Source organism: Rhinopithecus roxellana, chromosome 11 (genome assembly GCF_007565055.1).
Source record: "Rhinopithecus roxellana isolate Shanxi Qingling chromosome 11, ASM756505v1, whole genome shotgun sequence".
Classification (NCBI taxonomy): domain Eukaryota; kingdom Metazoa; phylum Chordata; class Mammalia; order Primates; family Cercopithecidae; genus Rhinopithecus; species Rhinopithecus roxellana.
In genome coordinates, this window is record NC_044559.1 from 93,021,493 (window position 1) to 93,040,224 (window position 18,732).

At 40.7% G+C, this 18,732-nt stretch overlaps 1 non-coding gene across 1 annotated transcript; it reads right to left on the reverse strand.

The window, feature by feature from the left end:
• Positions 1 to 18,301: 18,301 nt before the first annotated feature.
• Positions 18,302 to 18,408, reverse strand: LOC115900561. The gene has a single exon (XR_004060238.1). It is a non-coding gene; the product is annotated as a U6 spliceosomal RNA (small nuclear RNA).
• Positions 18,409 to 18,732: the final 324 nt, after the last annotated feature.

Sequence of the window (18,732 nt, forward strand, 5' to 3'; positions counted from 1 at the left end):
AGTAGGGAATAATGGAGAAAATAATTGAATAAAGTTGTATCTTTATTGCCACAGAGGAAAAAGTTGTGGTGGAAGGAAGTTCCCTGCACTATTCAGAGAACTTGGACTTTGCCCTTGGCCCATCAATGAACACAGCATCTCCTTAAAGATAAATGGAAACAGAGGCACAAGGAACACAGTGTCATAGACAATTATTCGTTGAAATTATTCTTTGGCACTCCTTGGATATACTATGTCTACTTCTTAACAGCTTTTGTCCAACTTGCAATGACTATGGAACCACTTCAAACAATAATTTCTGTGGGTGGGGAATCATAATGTCTGTCCTTTTTCAGGATGTGACTTTTGCCGAATGGTTCAGGTATTACCACACACTTCTCAACGATTTGTCATTATATCCCTTTTGCAATTATTTTAGTTAGGCTTCTCTTTTGTATGTGTCGAGTCTTGTACAGAGTTACTAGTTCTTCATGAAGATGACTTTAAAAAGTAAGCTAATTTATATGTAGGCATCATCCTTAGTTTCTTTATACTGAATTATAAGTATTATACAAGATTCCTTGTTTGAAAGCTGTGTAATTATATTGGATGAATACTATAAGATTGTATTTGGACTGCAATAGTAGGCATTGACTCTAAATACATTTTCAGAGCTGCCTGCATATGTTTTTACAAAGTTGATAGCAAAGGTTTAATAAAATTCATTTGACAACACATTGTCCTTTTTCTCTTACAATATAATAACCCTGACATTTTTGTTGTCACTTTCAAATTGAGTTTCTATGCCCCTGGAGGCATCTCCATATGATGCTCTGAGAAGCTGATGTCACTGACAGGAGGTTATTTCTCCCAAGGAGGCTGAAGATCACTTTGGATGAAGTGTTCCGTGGATGCCTCCCAGGCTGGAAAGACAAGAAAAATGGGTCAAAGATGGCGGCTGAGTTTTGCTTCCTTGTATCCCTAGGAGGGACATCTAAGTTTATGACGCTCACAGCATCTGCCTTTTTCCATGTCACACCTGAGCATTCGAGGATCCCAGAGCCTTCGTGGCACCCAGCAGGCACCCGATGGAGCTTCATGCCCGCCTCATCACCCCGTTTGTAATTGTCTCACCTTGCATTGGATGAAGGTGCATGTTACATTTTGGGTATATCTTCAACTCGTTTCCTAGAAGGATAAATCGAAGTAAACTGCAAAAGCATCTGAGGCCCAGTAGGCACAGCCTTGGGCAGACCCATTCGCTGGACAGCAATTTGGATTCAGGCTGGGTTTTAGAGTTTAAGGACTAAATATATCTGGTTACTACTAGTTTGCATCATGAGAGGATGGACACACACACGGGAAGAGCATACTGGAGAGACAAATATTCCTGCACATGTCTGTCCACAATTCACCAAGATATTTGGAATATGACCTCTTTTTAATAATATGCACTTACCTAATTTGATAAAGTCACAAAATTGGACTTTGTCAAATCAGTTAAGTGCATATTATTAAATATATAAAATATGGTAAATCTATAAAATAATTATAAAGTCATTAAAATTTATTCTGCCTGAGAAACCATTTTACAAACAACTTACAAAATTTTTAATTTACATTTATTAGTTTATATATGTTGTTTCATGTGTTTTGTAGTCTTTATTTGGGAGTTTATTTATAAATAAAACTGGGTGACATGTGTAAAATATAAGAAAAATAGCTTCCTTACCTATCTTTCTTACACCCTTATTTATAATAAAGAAATCCTTCATTCTACTTGATTCCCTAAAATTCATCACTGCCATGAAAGTATTGGAAATTAAATAGTCATTTTTTACTAAAGTAGCAAAGTGTTTTATTTTTAATATATTTTAGTTACATTTTTATTTTATATTTATTTTTTATTGAAAAATAACAATTGCATATTTATTGGGTATAATGTGGTGTTTTTATCTAGGTATATATTATAGAAAGATTTAATCAAACTAATTAACACATCTATCACTCCAGTAACCTTTTGGGGTGAAAATGTTAAAAATCTATTCTTTCATCCCTTTTGAAATATATATTATTTACTGTTATTACCATGCAGTGCGATAGATCACTAGAACTTATGCCTCCTGTCTAACTGAAACTTGGTACCCTGTGAACAACATCTTTATTTTCCACCTCCTTTCCCCCACTGCCAGCCCCTGGTCCTCACCTTTCTACTCTCTGATTCTTCGAGATTGACTTTTTTAGATTCTACATGTAAGTGAGATCATACACTGTTTGTCTTTCTATATCAACTTATTTTAATTAGCATAATGTTCTCCAGCTTCATCTGTGTTTTAGACAATGACAGAATTTTATTTTTAGGGCTAAATAGTATCTCATTTTGTGTTTATGCTGCATTCTCTTCATTCATTGGCAATGGTCACTAAGGTTGCCTTTATGTCTTGGCTGTTGTGAATAGTGCTGAAATAAACATGGGAGTACAGATATCTCTTCAACACACTAATTTCATTTCCTTTGGCTATATACCCAGGAGTGGGATTGCCAGATCATACGGTAGTTATGCTTTTAGCTTTTTGAGGACTCTCAATACCATTTTCCAAAATGGCTGTACTAATTTACATTCCCAATGAAACAGAAGAGTTCCCTAATTGCCCCCTCACAGGACGTGTGATGGGGTGGGGCTCATCTTTTTGGCTGCCACCACTGCTCAAATCCCTTACGGGGGGGCACACAGATGGGCAGGTGTAGGAGCTAGGGCAAGCATTTCTGGGCTCTGGCCCCATGGTAGCATCTGGGGTGGGTGGCTGTAACTCCCGAAACCCCCAAGAAGGTACGTGTTACAGTGTGATCTTTTAGCTTTGCCATCTGTGGGTGGCTTAAGTGTTCAACAGCTCAGTGGACCCTCTGCCTTTTTGCAAGGGCAGACGGCCAGCTTGACAGCTTTCTGTACCCTTGAGTTCTTGTTCAGCATCCAGGAAAAATCAGTTCACACAGAGACATGAAGAATGGTGAAGGCGAGAGGGTTTGAATGAGTGCTGGAGGTGGCTCCCAGCAAGATGGGGAGCTGGGAAGGGGATGGAGTGGGAAGATGATCTTACCCTGGAGTTTGGCTGTCCAGTGGCCAATCTCCTCTCTGACTGTCCCCAGCCAAACTCCTCTCAGTGTTCAAATCTTCCTTCTCTTCTTTCCTTCTCTGCCACTCTTCTGCTCTTCCGTTCATCTGTTCATCTGCTTGTGGAGACAGGGATTTGCGGTTTATATGGGTACAGGATAGGGGGCATGGCAGGCCAAAACGCAACATTTAGGCATGAAAACAGGAATGCCCGTTACCATTTAGAGACATGGGTTTCCAGGCTTGAGGTTGGGGCCTTTTCTGGGGAACTGCCACCTTCTATCCAGTGTTTCCTGTCTCCTGTCCATACCACCGCTAACAGCGTGCTAGGCTTCCCTTTGCTCCAAACTCTCACCAACACTTATCTTTCATCTTTTTGATAATAGCCATTCTAACAGGCATGAGGTGACATCCTACTACAATTGTAGTTTCCATTTCCCTGATGCTTCATGATGTGGAGAGTATTTTAATATACCTGTTGGGCATTCATTCCTTTCTCATTCTTTGAGAAGTATCTGGTGAGATCTTTTGCCTATTTTGAAATTAGAATATTTGTGTCATTGCTGTGAAATTGTTTGGGTTACTTATATATTTTGGATTCTACCACCTTATCAGATGTATGGTCTACACATATTTTCTTCCAATCTGTGGGGTGTCTTTTCACTGTTTTTTTTTTTTTTTTTTTTTCTTTTGCTGTGCAGGATCTTTTTAGTTTGAAGTATTTATAGTCAATTAATTTTCAACAAAGGTGCCAAGAACACAGAATGGGGAAAGTATAGTCTCTTCAATAAATGGTGTTAGGAAAATGAGATATGAGCACAGAAGAATGAAATTAGACTGTCATCTGCATCATACACTAAAATCACCTGAAAGTGGATTAAAAATTTTAACATAAGACTTCAAACCATAAAAATACTAGAAGAAAATAAAGGGGAAAAACTCCACCACACTGGTCTCAGCAATAATTTGTTGGATTTAAACTATTGTAGAATTTCTGAACTAAAACTCTCTTACTGCTAATAGAAATCAGAGGATTTGGGGTTTTACTGTAGTGTGCTGGGCTAAAGAGGGATTTCAGGACAGGGAAAACTTGTTCAGGAAAAGAAATATCTGGTCCACGGGAGGACTGGGAAGCAATTCTAGGTACATTCAAGCATATTGTGCATTTGACAGAGAAGAAAGAGCATCAACCAAATTCACAGAACATGTAGCCATGGCCAAAAAGAGTATTATGAAAGCTTTTGTTTTTGGTAAAATACTTGTTCTAAAAACTGTTCCTGCTAACTCAAAGTTTTATTTCCTTCCATTGGTCTTAAAATGTATTTATTAAAATCACTCTCAAACTATCATTATCATACATATTTTTTTTGAAATGGAGTCTCACTCTGTCACCCAGACTGGAGGGCAGTGGCATGATCTCAGCTCACCGCAACTTCCACCTCCCAGGTTAAAGTAATTCTCCTGCCTCAGCCACCCTAGTATCTGGGATTACAGGTGTGCACTACCACCCAGCTAATTTCTGTATTTGTAGTAGAGACAGGGTTTCACCATGTTGACTAGGCTGATCTTGAACTCCTGACTTCAGGTGGTATGCCCGCCTCAGCCTCCCAAAGTGCTGGGATTATAGGCATGAGCCACTGTGCCCAGCTATATCATCATATAAAGTTGTAATAATGTTTACAAATAACCATATTCTCTACTCTTGTGAATGCTTTACATAAATTATCAAAAGCCTACAAATCTATGTTATTACGATTGTCTTTCTCTGTCTGTCTCTTTCTCTATCTCTCTCTTTCTGTCTGTCTCTCCATCTGTCTCTGTCTCTCTCTCTCTGCCTGTCTCTCTCACTGTGTCTGTCTTCTGTCTTACTCTGTTTCTCTGCCTGTCTGTCTGTCTCTCACTCTCTGCCCAATTGTACATACCAAAATTTCAAGTCACAGAGAGTTACCCAAGACCACACAATAATCTAGACTCACTTTAACTAATTAGATGGGAAAATGCTTTTATCCGACACTTGGAGACTCACAGTTTGACTGAAACCGGAGGAACAGGAGTGGAAAGGGCAGAGATCAAGAGAGTTCTGGGGTTTGTGAGTAAAGAAGACAAGAACTGTCGTGAGACAGGAGTCACCTCCACAGCTATGATGGGGACCTGCTGATGCCACATCACTTGGTGCATGCCTGGAACTCTCCCTGAAACACATAGGACTGGCCAGGTTTGGTCAGACATCTCTGCTCAGAAGGGGAGATGAAAGTTCTGTTTTCTTTAACTTTTTGAGTTAGAGGATTGTACTAGAAATTACACTACCACTATATCCATACACATTTTCCTGAAAGAAAAAATAGAGTTCTAGCAGAAAAGGGGAATGGAAGTTGATGAACATAGGCAGCAAATATTCACTAAACATGGCTCCCAATTAAGTGTTCATTTTGAAACACATTTATTATACATACTACCTACGATTCTCCTAAAAATCTGTCTGACCCCCGTGTTATCATCCCTATTGTGCAAATATGAAAACTTTGGCTTAGAATAAACTGGTTCAAGGGGACAGACCTAATTGACAGCAGAATGAAGATTTACTCAGGATAGCCTGAATCCTCATCAGTGTGTTTATTTCCATCTTTTTCCCAATTCAATGACAGATTTGCCTTTTCTCCTTCATTAATTGTTTAAAGAAAAGCAATGCTCTTCCAAAAAAGAAAATGCAAATGTAGCATCGGCCCACGTTTGCCATTAACTGAGAGGTGTGTATCTCATAACACCACCCAATGTAGGCTTGCAGCTACTTGTCAACAAAGGACGTGGAATTAATTTATTCCTTGAGGAACATTCTTATTCCCTTGGCATTTTGTTCTTCTGTCTGCACCTCTGGGCACTTTCTTTGAATTCTCAGGAGCACAACTTTCTAAGTCACTCAAGCTGACATCCTTCATGAGCTGCCAAAGGCAGAGAAATAAACGCTTTTACTATTGAGGGGTCTGACAATGTGCTTTTTGAAGAAAAGCAAAGCTTTACATTGTATGGAAGTAAAAGCAAATCACTTTGTGTAGGAAAAAAATTCCTCAGAAAAAAGGAGTAAAAATGCAATGTTAACAACTCCATTTTATGGATTTCAAACTTGACCCATTTAGCCATTGTGTATAATAAGAGGTATAACAAAGAGACCTGTTTAGCAGTGAAACTGAGTATCAAATGTTTAACCCCGTTTTGAAATGGAGTTGTTTTGTTTTTTTTTTTTTTTTCAATGTTACTAAAAACAAAGGTGATTGTTAGTCGGATCAGGCTAAATGCATCTTCTCAGAAACAAACAATTTAATTATTTCAGGCAAAATAAAATTTTATGAAACAGTGTTATTCTATAATTTTTAAATGTAAGTTAAATAAATGAATTTTATACAAATTATTTACAAATCAAAAAAAAAATGTTGCTCAAAAAGTGCAGTTATCACATTCTCAATTTCCTAGATATTGGTGGTAGAGGAGAGAGGACAGAAATACCTGGCTCAGAATTATCACATTATTTGTAAAGTCCGAGAGTGAGTTTGTTCATTTTTATTTATTTTAATCTAATTCATTTTTATAACAGTTTTAGATTTACAGAGAAATTGAGAAGGTGGGACTAGAGCTCCCCATCCCCTGCACCTAGGCTCTCCCATGATCCACATCTCTCATGAGTGAGGTGCATTCGTCTCAATGAACCAATATCAAGACATTAATGTTGACCAAAGTCTACACTTTATTCACATGTATGTAAATCTCCCCTACTGTCCTTTTGTTAGAGTGGGTAGCTAGTCAGACACGAACAGGGCAGAAGGAGGGTCCCAACACCCCACCAGGAAAGTCAGGAGACCATCAGGAGACAGTCAGGTGGTTGTCACACTGCCCCTCTAACATAATAATAGGTCACAGCCAGCACCAGAGAACGGTGGTCTCCCTATAGACAGGAAACACCTGAATCTGGTGATCAGCAGCTTCCAGATAAGATATCAGAAGTGCAGCCAATGGGCTGAAGCATGGACAGTAAGAGGCAACATGGCGGAGGATGACCTTCCAGGGGCATTTGGGTGCTGAGAAGAACGCCTCAAGTGCTCATGTGCAGGACTCCAGTAAACACATTGTGCACCGCTCTGAGGTGCTGGAGCCACTGCGCATGCGGACAGCCCACCCCAACGGAAGAATCAGGCGAGAAGGGATGCAAGACCCCAGAAATATGAAACCCCATGTCACAGATCAAACTGCGCACTTGTCTTGCAAGCCACCTGCTTGGGCCTCTTCCAAGTGTACTTGTCTTCCCTTCATTCCTGCTCTAAAGCTTTTAAATAGACTCTTACTCCTGCTCTAAAACTTGCCTTGGTCTCTCCCTCTGCCTTATGCCCCCAGTCAAATTATTTCTTCTGAGGAAACAAGAATTGAGGTTGCTGCAGACTCGTGCGGATTCACCATCCGGAACACTTTTGTGGCTCCCATTCAGGATCCCACATGACATTTAGTTGTCATGTCCCCTTAGGCTGCTCTTGGCTGTGACAGTTTCTCAGACTTAATTTGATTTTGGTAATCTTGGCAGTTTTGAGTGGGACTGGTTGTATATTTTGTCTGATGCCTTTTTGCTGAAATGTAATTTATGTTTTTTTCATGATTTGAATTGAGTTATGGGGCACTGTAGGAAAAGCATAGAGAAAAGGGACCATTCTCCTCATATAGCAGAGGCCACATGCTCATGCGTTCATCATTGTTTTTACTGACTTCCATCGCCCAGACGAGCAGCACCTCTCAGGCTCTCATCCAAGGCTGTTCTTCCCCTCCCGCCTCCAGCTGCCCTGTGCCCCTGGGAAGAAAGTCACTGTGCAGGGCCCATGCTTGGGAGCCGGGTTATGATTACCTTTCTGGAGGACAGAGCCTCTGCAGAAATAACTTGGATTTTCTTATGCATGAGGGCTGTGTCTCTTGTCCCCTACTTATTTATTCAATTATATCAGTGTGAACATATAAACACTATTTTATACTTTGGATTATAAACCAATACTACCTCATCCTGTTGCTCAAAGTGGCCCAGCTTTGGCCCTCAGGAGCTCTTCTGGCTGACTCTTTATCCTTTGACATCCCCATCAGTGTATGTGTGTGTGTGTGCACATGCATATATGTGCATATCTGTGTATGCATGTGGATGAGCATGTATTTATGTGTGTTTATGTGTCTGTGCACATGCATGTATGTGTTACACACATGTATGCACATATGTGTGTGTGTGTGTATGTATGTGTGTCTGATTGTGTGTGTTTGTGTGTGTGTGTGTGTTCAGTCCTGTCCTTCCTTCTGGCACTACAAGATGCTCTAGGCTCAGCTTGCATATTTCTTGTCCTGGTTCTAGAATCAGCCATTACCCTAAGACTTCCTGCCTACTTTACTAGGGATTGGTATTAGAAACCAAGTTCTGGGCACTGGGTGTGCTTGTCACCCTTGAGTGTCTTTGCTTCTGGGCCCTCTCAGCCAACAGAGCAAAGATTCAGTGTGTATATTGATCATATTATAAGTCACACACAAATGAGTGAACATTTCTTTCTGTACCTATGAGTGTCTATATTAAGCATAGGTAGGTCCATCCTGGTGTCTCCAGCTTTGCTTCATCACCCCATGGATTGCTGTCCTGCCTCGTCTTCCTTCCTGCAGTGAGAAACCTGCCTTCCCCACCCACTGTTCAGTCACTGAATTCCTCAGTTCCAGTTAAATCATGTGATGAGCAATCTCATGTCACACAATGTTATCAACTAGAGTACACTTATTCTGTGTACTTTTCACCTTTAGTTTTACAGACTCTATTTTTTCCCAAAATTACAGAGTTTTGTACCTGTTCTCTATTTTTGCTTTTAACTTAAAAAAATTTCTATAACTTCCAGTTGAAATGTCATTCTAGGTCCATAAGCAAGGTCACTCACTGTTCCAAACAAACATTACACAATGACATTAAAATAAGCTTGTTTTAAAGAAGCATTATAGGCCGGGCGCGGTGGCTCAAGCCTGTAATCCTAGCACTTTGGGAGGCCGAGACGGGTGGATCACGAGGTCAGGAGATCGAGACCATCCTGGCTAACACGGTGAAACCCCGTCTCTACTAAAAAAATACAAAAACTTAGCCGGGCGATGTGGCGGGCGCCTGTAGTCCCAGCTACTCGGGAGGCTGAGGCGAGAGAATGGCGTAAACCCGGGAGGCGGAGCTTGCAGTGAGCTGAGATCCGGCCACTGCTCTCCAGCCTGGGAGACAGAGCGAGACTCCGTCTCAAAAAAAAAAAAAAAAAAAAAAGAAGCATTATACTTTGAGAAGTGAAAGAAAGTGGGCAGAGACTTTGTCAGGATCTGGGAGCTGGATTTGGAATATCCCTCAAACCTCCACAGACTGTGAAATGCATTTCTAAGACCAGGTTTTGAGCTTGAACATGAGAGGACTGAGTGAGAGATTTAAACAAAAACAAAAAACTGCTAGGGAAAGAAGAAACATAAAAGATAAAGCAAAGGAAGTTGGAGCAAGGGGACAAGACTTAGAAAGAAGAGAGATAATGCCACTGTGGTTACAAAAATCAGCAAATAATAATTAAGTAAATTCAAAATTACTTTAAAAAGTGCTTAGCATACTAAAATAGGTAAAACACTTTAAACTACACAAACAGGAAATTACAACGCAGAACAAAAGGGCAGACATAAATGCAGAGGAGCATGAAAAGTAGTCTTTTAGAAATCTGGAAACTAAAAAGTATAGATGGAAAACAACATTAACTAAAAAGAGCCATCAAAATAGAAATTACTGAATTTGAAGATAATATGAGGAATTCCAATGAAATAAATGCATTCCTATTGAAATATACCAACTTTTTATCTTTTTATCAATTACATCCCTTTTCAAAATTTTAATCATAGTTATTTTTAAGTCTGTCCCTGTTAATTGCTTCTTTCCACGTCTAGTATGAAAACCAGAAATAAAATTCTAAGGCTCCCCACAACCATCTGAATGGACTCCTCCTCTTGGCCAAGGGTATTCAAAAGTTAATCTAACAAAATAGTTCAGGCCATGAAGGAAGGGAGGGTCAGACATGCCTCATTATACTCCCTTTTGAAATCCAGGAAAAGCTGACCAGCATTAACATCAACATGGATCTTAAGTCTGGTAAGAAACATTTACAACCTATTCTCTCTGAAGTCTGCCACCTGGAGCCTTCATCTGTCTGCACGATAAAACCTGGGTCTCCACAACCCCTTATTATAACCCAGACATTCCTTTCTACTGATAATAAATCTTCCAAGTAATTGTCAATCAGAAAATTTTAAAATCCAATTATGACCTGGAAATTCCCCCACTTCGAGTTGTTCTACCCTTCCAGATGGAACCAATGTACATCTTCCATGTATTTGACTGATGTATCATGTCTCCCAAAATGTCTAAAACAAAATGAGGCTGTACCCTGATCACTTTGGGGACATGTTCTCAGGATCTCCTGAGGGCTGTGTCATAGGCCATTTATCATTCAGAATTCATGTCTTTAAATATTTTAGAGTTTGACTCTTTTTGTGGACAAGTAGTTTTGTCTAGTTTCCTGTACAGTGCATATAACATGTCATAGAAACTATTACTGTGTCTCTTGCCCTCCTCTAAGTCTTGTCACTTTTCTGGCAGGCACTTGCATTACTAGGGACTCGACGTTGGTCCAGTTGTGTTTAGAAAGGATCAATTCTGTTTTGTTCTTTTCTGTGGAGCACAGCCCTAACCTCGGGTAAATAATCCTAACTTCTAGAGAGTGTATTCATGATCTTCCTTTTTCTTAGCTGAACACTGATGTATTCAGTAGTCTCTTGGAGCTCTCGGGTCTTCCCAGTGCTCTCAGACATCTTAAATTTCTGTTAAGCCTCAGGTCAGAGCCTGTCCTTGCAAACCTGCCTCTCCGCCCTCAGCCACTGGTGCAGGAGCAGATGACAATTTCTTCTCATCACCTCACCCAGCACAGCTTCTGTGTGATTGGGGCTCACTTTGCCTACACCACAATTTGTCAACTGCCCTCTAGAAGAAAGCTGTAGTAACTGGCCTTTCCCTGGGGATTCTCACCATACACGGTCTACTGTTTATCTCTGAAAAGATCTTTTTCACATGTTTTGTTTGCTTTTTTAGTTGTCCATGCAGAGATGCAGAGAGCAGGTCTAATGCCACTCACTTTGTGGTCTTGGAAACTGACTTTCGTGTGGGTAATGTTGAAGAGGAAAACACAAAGCTGGAAGGCTTACAATATTAGCTACGGATAAACGTGCCATAGCTATAATAAATATGGCAATGTGCTATTTGCTCAAAGATAGCTAAAAAGACTGATAGAACTGAACAACAGTATCTATAAACAGGTCTGGATGTATGGCACCTCCTGATTTTTACCAAAAATATTAGTCAATATATCAGAAAAAAGACTGTCTTTTCAACAGAGTCAGGCCTACAGAAAATCCATATTTTAAAGCATGAACCTTGACCTCTTCCTCACTTCATACCCCAAAGCATCAAATTAAATGTGATAGCAAGGCAAACAAGCTTCTAGAATAGGGGAATACCTTCAGGATTTCAGATTAGATAATGATTTCCTAAATAGGAATAAAAAAGTGCTCCATATAAGATTAACAAACTTCATTAAAAATATGAACTTCAAGGTCATCGAAAGACAAATGAAGAGGATGAGAAAACCATCCATAAATAGGGAATATATTTACAAAACGTTACTCAACAAAGGACTCATATCCTGAACATACAAGGAACTTTTACAAATCAATAATTACTGAAAAAGAAAATTCAAACAAATTCATGAAATAAGAAAATGTCTTGTATAGAGTCTTTAGAGAAAATAATATCCAATGGCTAAGCAACATACTTTCAGAGGTTTTCAACATGCATGTCATCATCATAATGAAAATGAAAACAACAAAGACATGCCACCATGTGTTCACCAGAATTGAAATGACTTACAAAACCTGGTGTTGGTGAAGATGTGAGCTCAGACAGTTCCATTGCTGCAAAGGAACCACTTGGGAAAAACGTTAGACAGTATCTACCTCACAGCAGTTTCATTCTTGAACATATGCCCTAGAGCATTCCCCAACCCTCGGGCCATGGAATGTTACCCATCTGTGGCTTGTTAGGAACTGGGCTGCACAGCAGGAAGTGAGCAGTGGGCAAGAGAGCAGAGCTTCATCTGTATTTACAGCTGCTCCTCATCGCTCACATTACCGCCTGAGCTCTGCCTCCTGTCAGGTCACCGACTGCATTAGATTCTTTTTTTTTTGTTTGTTTGAGACACTCTCACTATGTTGCCCAGGCTGAAGGGCAGGGATGCAATCTTGGCTCACTGCAACCTCCACCTCCTGACTTCAACCAATTCTCTTGCCTGAGCCTCCCGAGTAGCTGGGATTACAGGTATGCTCCACCATGCCCAGCTAGTTTTTGCATTTTTAGTAGAGACAGGGTTTCACTATGTTAGCCAGGCTGGTCTCAAACTCGTGACCTGAAGTGATCCACCCCTTGGCCTCCCAAAGTGCTGGGATTACAGGCGTGAATCATCCTGCCCAGCCAGGCTTTACATTCTCATAGGAGTGCAAATCCTATTGTGAACTGTGCATGTGAGGGATCTAGGTTGTGCTTCTTATGAGAATCTAATGCCTGATGATCTGTCACTGTCAGATCACTCCCAGATAAGTCCATCTCGTTGCAGGAAAACAAGATCAGGGTCCCACTGATTCTACAATATGGTGAGTTGTACAATTATTTCATTACATATTACAACATAACAGTAATGGAAATAAAGTGCATAATAAATGTAATGCATTTGAATCATCCCCAAGCCATAAAAATCATCTTCCATAAAACCAGTTCCTGGTGCCAAAAAGGTTGAGGGCTGTTCCCCTAGAGACATGTGTGCTATGTTACCAAAAGACACATACAGTGACACTCATGGAAGCTATACTTGTAAGACCTTGATATTGGAAACAACAAAAATGTCGTCAATAATAGAACAGAGAAATGCTCTGTGATATATTTGTACAATGAAACATGACATAGCAATGACTTTTCACTGTTGGAATATACATTAACCAGGTGATGCTTACCGATTTAAGAATGAGTGACAGAAATTAGAGACAGAGAAGTGAAAATGGTGTCACTTCATGGAATATACAAGCAGGCAAAGGTAATCTATGGTCCTAGCTGAGACTGCAGTGTTGGGGTGTCACTGAGTGGTATGGGGCCCTGTCACAAGTGGTGACAAGTTAGAAATAACTAGTTCATGTACATTTGTGGGATTTGTGGGTTTTTTTTTTTTTTTTTTTAATACTGTTAGGCTTTTCTTGAGGTTAATGTCATTTCAAAAGGCAGGAGTTATGTACAGTCTTTAAGACGGCATTTTAAAAGTATTTTTTGTTTACTTGATGGTTAGGGTTGTAGGCATATAGGCTCAACTCACCTTATAAGTCAGTTAATGTTGTAAAACATATGTAATAGTATATTCAATCAGTACCCAAGTGTTACAGGTTAAACATTTCACAGTAATGAAAGTAACATTTAACATTAAGAGGAGCAAGGTAGAAGAAAGGGTTAAGGAACCAGCCCAGAGGGAGTGAAGAAGGGAAGGGGCCCTGGTTGGGGCTGGGAGGTCTGTGGGTCTCACAGGGAGGAGTCTTTGAGGTGCCAGAGCCTTGGGCGGCAGATGCTAAGTTCTACTCACCAGTAGCTGCAAGACGGTGTCAGTGAAGATGACTGTTTCAAGCTGTTGAAGGCCTAATCTTTTATAGTCACAGAGTGACTCTCAGGAGAGAACTGAGAGTGGAGGCGTGTGCTTCTTTGTGTCTTTATCTGGTGTTCTATCATCATGTAGAATCAGTGGGAGTCCTGAGCTTGGTCTCCTGAAACTAGATGGTACCATTTGGGGGTGATGGGCGACGGTGAGGGGTCATCACACGTCAGATCCTCGTGAGGGGCCTGGGACCCGGACGGTGACGGGTCAGGCGTTAGATCCTCGTCAGGGGCCTGGGACCCAGATCCTTCACATGCGCAGTTCACAGCAGAGTTCTCACTCCTTTGAGAAACTAATGCCTGGCGGGGAGGGCTGGCTCATGCCTGTCATCCCAGCACTTTGGGAGGCCAAGATACCTTTATTTTTTTATTTGTTTGTTAAACAAAACATGTCATTCTTTTTGGCAAAGTGACCTGTGAAATAACATTTAAGATTGAGTCTTTCTCTAAGGTGGAGTTCGTTGTGTCAAGGGTGCTCTAAAGCTCTCGGTGGTGCTAGAAATTGAATGTACATTGTTCTGCATGGTTGGTTACATGAGCGTGTACATAAAAATGGATTTGTCTGTACTCTGAAGATTTGCATTCCATGCTGGCTATATCACATCTTCTTTTAATAATAATTAATGAACAAATAAATCAGAGAAAAGTACTTAACAATTTACAATAAACTTTTCCTATTTGTCAATTGCATTAGTATCAGTAAATAATTCGATTGTAATTAGACACACAACATTTGTATTAGAAAGACCATAAAATGGAACAACACCTGGAAGAAATATTTTTCCTGTCCTCGGAAAACAACAACAAAAAATCATTTCAAACTGCAAATTAATTATCTGAGTTCCTACGAATGAATGATTATCAAATCATGAGAATACAATTGCATATCCTGATATAAACAGGGTAGCTTTTTTCCAAATCATTTTAATTTTTCTCCTGGAAAGTACACATACAAATGAGAACAACAATGACAGCAAAAGCAAACCTGTGTATTCAACTGAGTGAGAGAGGGAGGAAGCTCAAACCTCTGGGGGTGTGTAATTGTTTCCCAAAAAGCAAAGCTGGCAGGACACATGCAGGAACGGAGAGGGACGCCTGGAGGGGAATGAGACCTGGGACGGGGCAGTGGCGCCCAGTCCTACACGGGCTGGTGCAGGGCAGGGGGGCCCCAAAGCGGGCAGAGCCTGGGAGGGTTCTTGGCTTCCTTCAGGAAAGAATGCAAGGGCAAGCTGGTGGTAGAGTAGAAGGCAGAGTACAGCTTTCTTAAAGAGGCAGTGTTACAGTTCTGGTGACACTACAACTAGTGACCGCACCTGCAGGGCTACCCCATAGACAGAGAGCAGCAGCTCAGGGGAGGGCCACAGTCCTCTTTATACCCACTTTCAATAACATGCAGATCAGGGGCTGGTTTAGGCAGAAATCTCTAGGGAAGAGGTAGTCACTCTGGGGTCCCTGGGTCATCCCGAGTGTTGGCCTGGTGATGGTGAACTACCAGGGTGCACTGGTGGACATGCCGTTGGAAAGCTGTTTTTGTCTCAGCCCTGTGTTAGCTGGTCCTCAATTTGGTCCTGTGTCTGAGCCCCACCTCTGGAGTTGGTCCTGCCTCATATCTCAGCATTCCCAGAGGCAAGGGTCCCACTTCCTGTAGAAACTGCTGGGTATTGTTGTAAAGGAGGCTGATTAGAGAAATATTTCCAGGATCAAGGGGGCTAGAGGGAGACCCTCAGGCACAGCAGCCTCCTCTCCAGAACATGATTTGAAGGCAGCAGCCACCTTGGAGGAGAGACTAGGGCTGGAGGCAGAAGCCCTCATGAATCGGGTGTGGCTACAAGAAACAAAGTGTCTGCAGATAGAGAAGCCCCACTTTACATAAATGAGTTTTTGCAACAGGAGTAAATATCTAAGGAAGCCGATGAGCCGAGAAATCTGGAAGTTCTTTCCGTCACTGTCTCTCCATGACTGTGCTTCTCAGACCAAGTTTAGGAAAATGAAACTTCTTTATGTGTGAATTTTAAAACTAAATAAACATAACTTCTACAAACATGGTCTAGGACAAGCTTGTTCAACCTGCGGGCCACATGCAGCCCAGGACGGCTTTAAATGTGGCCCAACACAAATTCATAAACTTTCTGAAAACATTACAAGATTTTATTGTGACTTTTTAATTAGCTCATCAGCTATTATTGGTGTTAATATATTTTATGTGTGGCCCAAGACAATTCTTCTTCCAGTGTGACCCAGGGAAGCCAAAAGATTGGACATGTCTGGGTTAGGACAATCTGTAAGAAAGAGAAGTAATGCTCCTTTATATATTAGAAACATGCAAAAGAAAAAAAAAAACCCGCAGGGAAAATGAAAATTATAATCCAACACTCCAACATGAATTGAGACAAATGTTATTATAACACAGTAAAAGTCAGACAAATACAGCACAATGCAGAAATATAAGATCTAAACAAGGACAACTTGACAACAGGATGTGATGTCTGCACAATGCGGGAAGGTGAAATGAGGGCTGATGGTCTTAGAAAAAGTGTGGATAAAGGCAACATCATTTCAGGAATGAAGGCTGGACCTGAGAAGCTCAGGGAGAGGGTGAACCATCATCACCACCCCCAGCCTCAGCTGTGCAGTAAGTCCTGGGGACTGGGATGGGAATGGTGGATGGACCCAAAGAGTAGGGGTCCCAGATAACAGATATGCAAGAAAGCAAGCCAGTGCAATGGACAACTAATTTAAGTTATTCAAAAAGACAACCAGTGCAGGGAAACAGAATAACAATTTAATGTAAAATTCAAAATATATTCTTAAGGTAGAAGGCTTACATCTGCTTACTGAAAGAGCACACCATAGTCTACCAAGAATTGATCAAAATAAACATGATCATCGAGCTCATGGATGTATAAAGTAGAAAAGTTACATGACAATTAAGAAAAAGGCCCTGAGGAGCAGACAAAAAGCTCACATAGAATTTGAGGGAGGGAAAATACGTCTTTTGTCCATTGTTGACAACCACCTTTGATGACAGCTGCACAGGTGTTTGTGGAAAGGAGGTTGCATCGAGGATCTCATACACACTAAAGTACCTTTCAGCTTACAGGGCGCGCCCACAGAGTGATCATCAAAGAGGAAACTGAACTTTGCTCATAGGAATACCAAGCATTCCTCACAGGAATACCGAACGTTGCTCCCAGGAATACTGGACGTTGCTCCCAGGAATACCGGACGTTGCTCCCAGGAATACTGAAAGTTGCTCCCAGGAATACCAAACATTGCTCACACGAGCCTTTTTGAGAAAAGTGCTAGAGAAATAACTGAAACCACCAAGTGAGGACAGGAGTTTTTAAGAAAATAAAATACTGCCGATGAGCACTAACTAGGCCTAAAGTCAGCCTCAAACAAAAGCAAAGCAGAAAATGAGTGGAATTATGACCATTTCATTGTATTTTCTAGCAGTGCAATTAGGCAACAAAAATTGGGAGAAGAGGAAGAGCGAGATTTTTTAAGATGGGTTAGTTTATGTATTTCTCAATCTGAAAATAATTATTTTCATGCAGTAACAATGCAATTACACAAAACACAGCAAATACTATACAATAATGTGAAATTATAATGATTTTAATAATAAATATCACTATTTAAATCCTATATAAAATATCAGCAAACAGGACCCAGCATTAAAGTAACAATACATCACAACCAAGTGAGATTTAGTCCAGCAGTGAAAAGATAATGTGATGTTAATAAATTCCTCATATTAATAGAACTAAGAAGAAATATAGCATGATGCTGATCATGCAATTAATAACATTTAATGACTATACTTAGAGAAATTACTCAACATAGAAGGCTGTGGATATACTAGAAATGGAATTAAATGCATTTTTTTACCCCCAAATAACATCATCAAGCTTTATCAATTAAAACTTAAAACATTTCTTCTAAAATCATAGACAAAACAACCATTTCCAGTATTATCATTATTTAATGAAATAAGAAAAGCGGGCAAGAGAGAAAACATGATGTAGTAATTCCCATTTAAGGGAACGTTTCATGTAGAAATGCTTGCACATGCATTGTGACAGTTCATTTTATGTGTCAACTTGAAGGATGTTTTTGAATGGGATTAACGTTTATTTATTTATTTATTTTATTTTTGCAGATGGCTGCTAATTACATAGACGCTCCAACCAAAGCCAAAATCAATGAGGTTCATACAAATAAGAATCAAATGCCATATTCAAAGCTGTAGGAGAAAATCCTTATGCCCGAGCAGTGAAGGCTGGAGTGAGTAAGTCTGAACCTTTTATTTCAAGTTTTTAAAGAGCTCTGGGGCGGCACCATGGTCCCTTGCCTCCAGGAAGTCCAAGAGCTCCTCTGCGCAATCCTCCCCTGTGTGTGGGGGGAGATAGAGGCTCATCGCAAATTTGCGTGTGGTCCTTGTTCAGGGGCCATGTTAAACTTCTCCGTGTCCTTCCGACCTTACTACCTGTGCTGCTGAAGCCAGCCCGAGATGAACGTTTGAATCAGTGAACGCTGAGTCAGCAGATCGTTCCACTAATGGGGGTGGGCCTCACCCTATCAGTTAAAATCTTTAATAGAACGAAGACTGACCTCCCCGGAGCAAGAAAACTTCCCCAGCTGAAGGCCCTCATAGCACATCGCAGCAGCGGCTCCCCTGCAGCCCACGCTGGACATTGCCTACTCCCCAGGCTCCTCAATCACACGAGCCAATTCCTTGTCATCTCTTCACCTATCTGTCTGTCTGTCTACCTACCATCTATCCATCTACTGCCTGTCCGTTGCTTAGCTTTCTATCTACCCACCATCTATC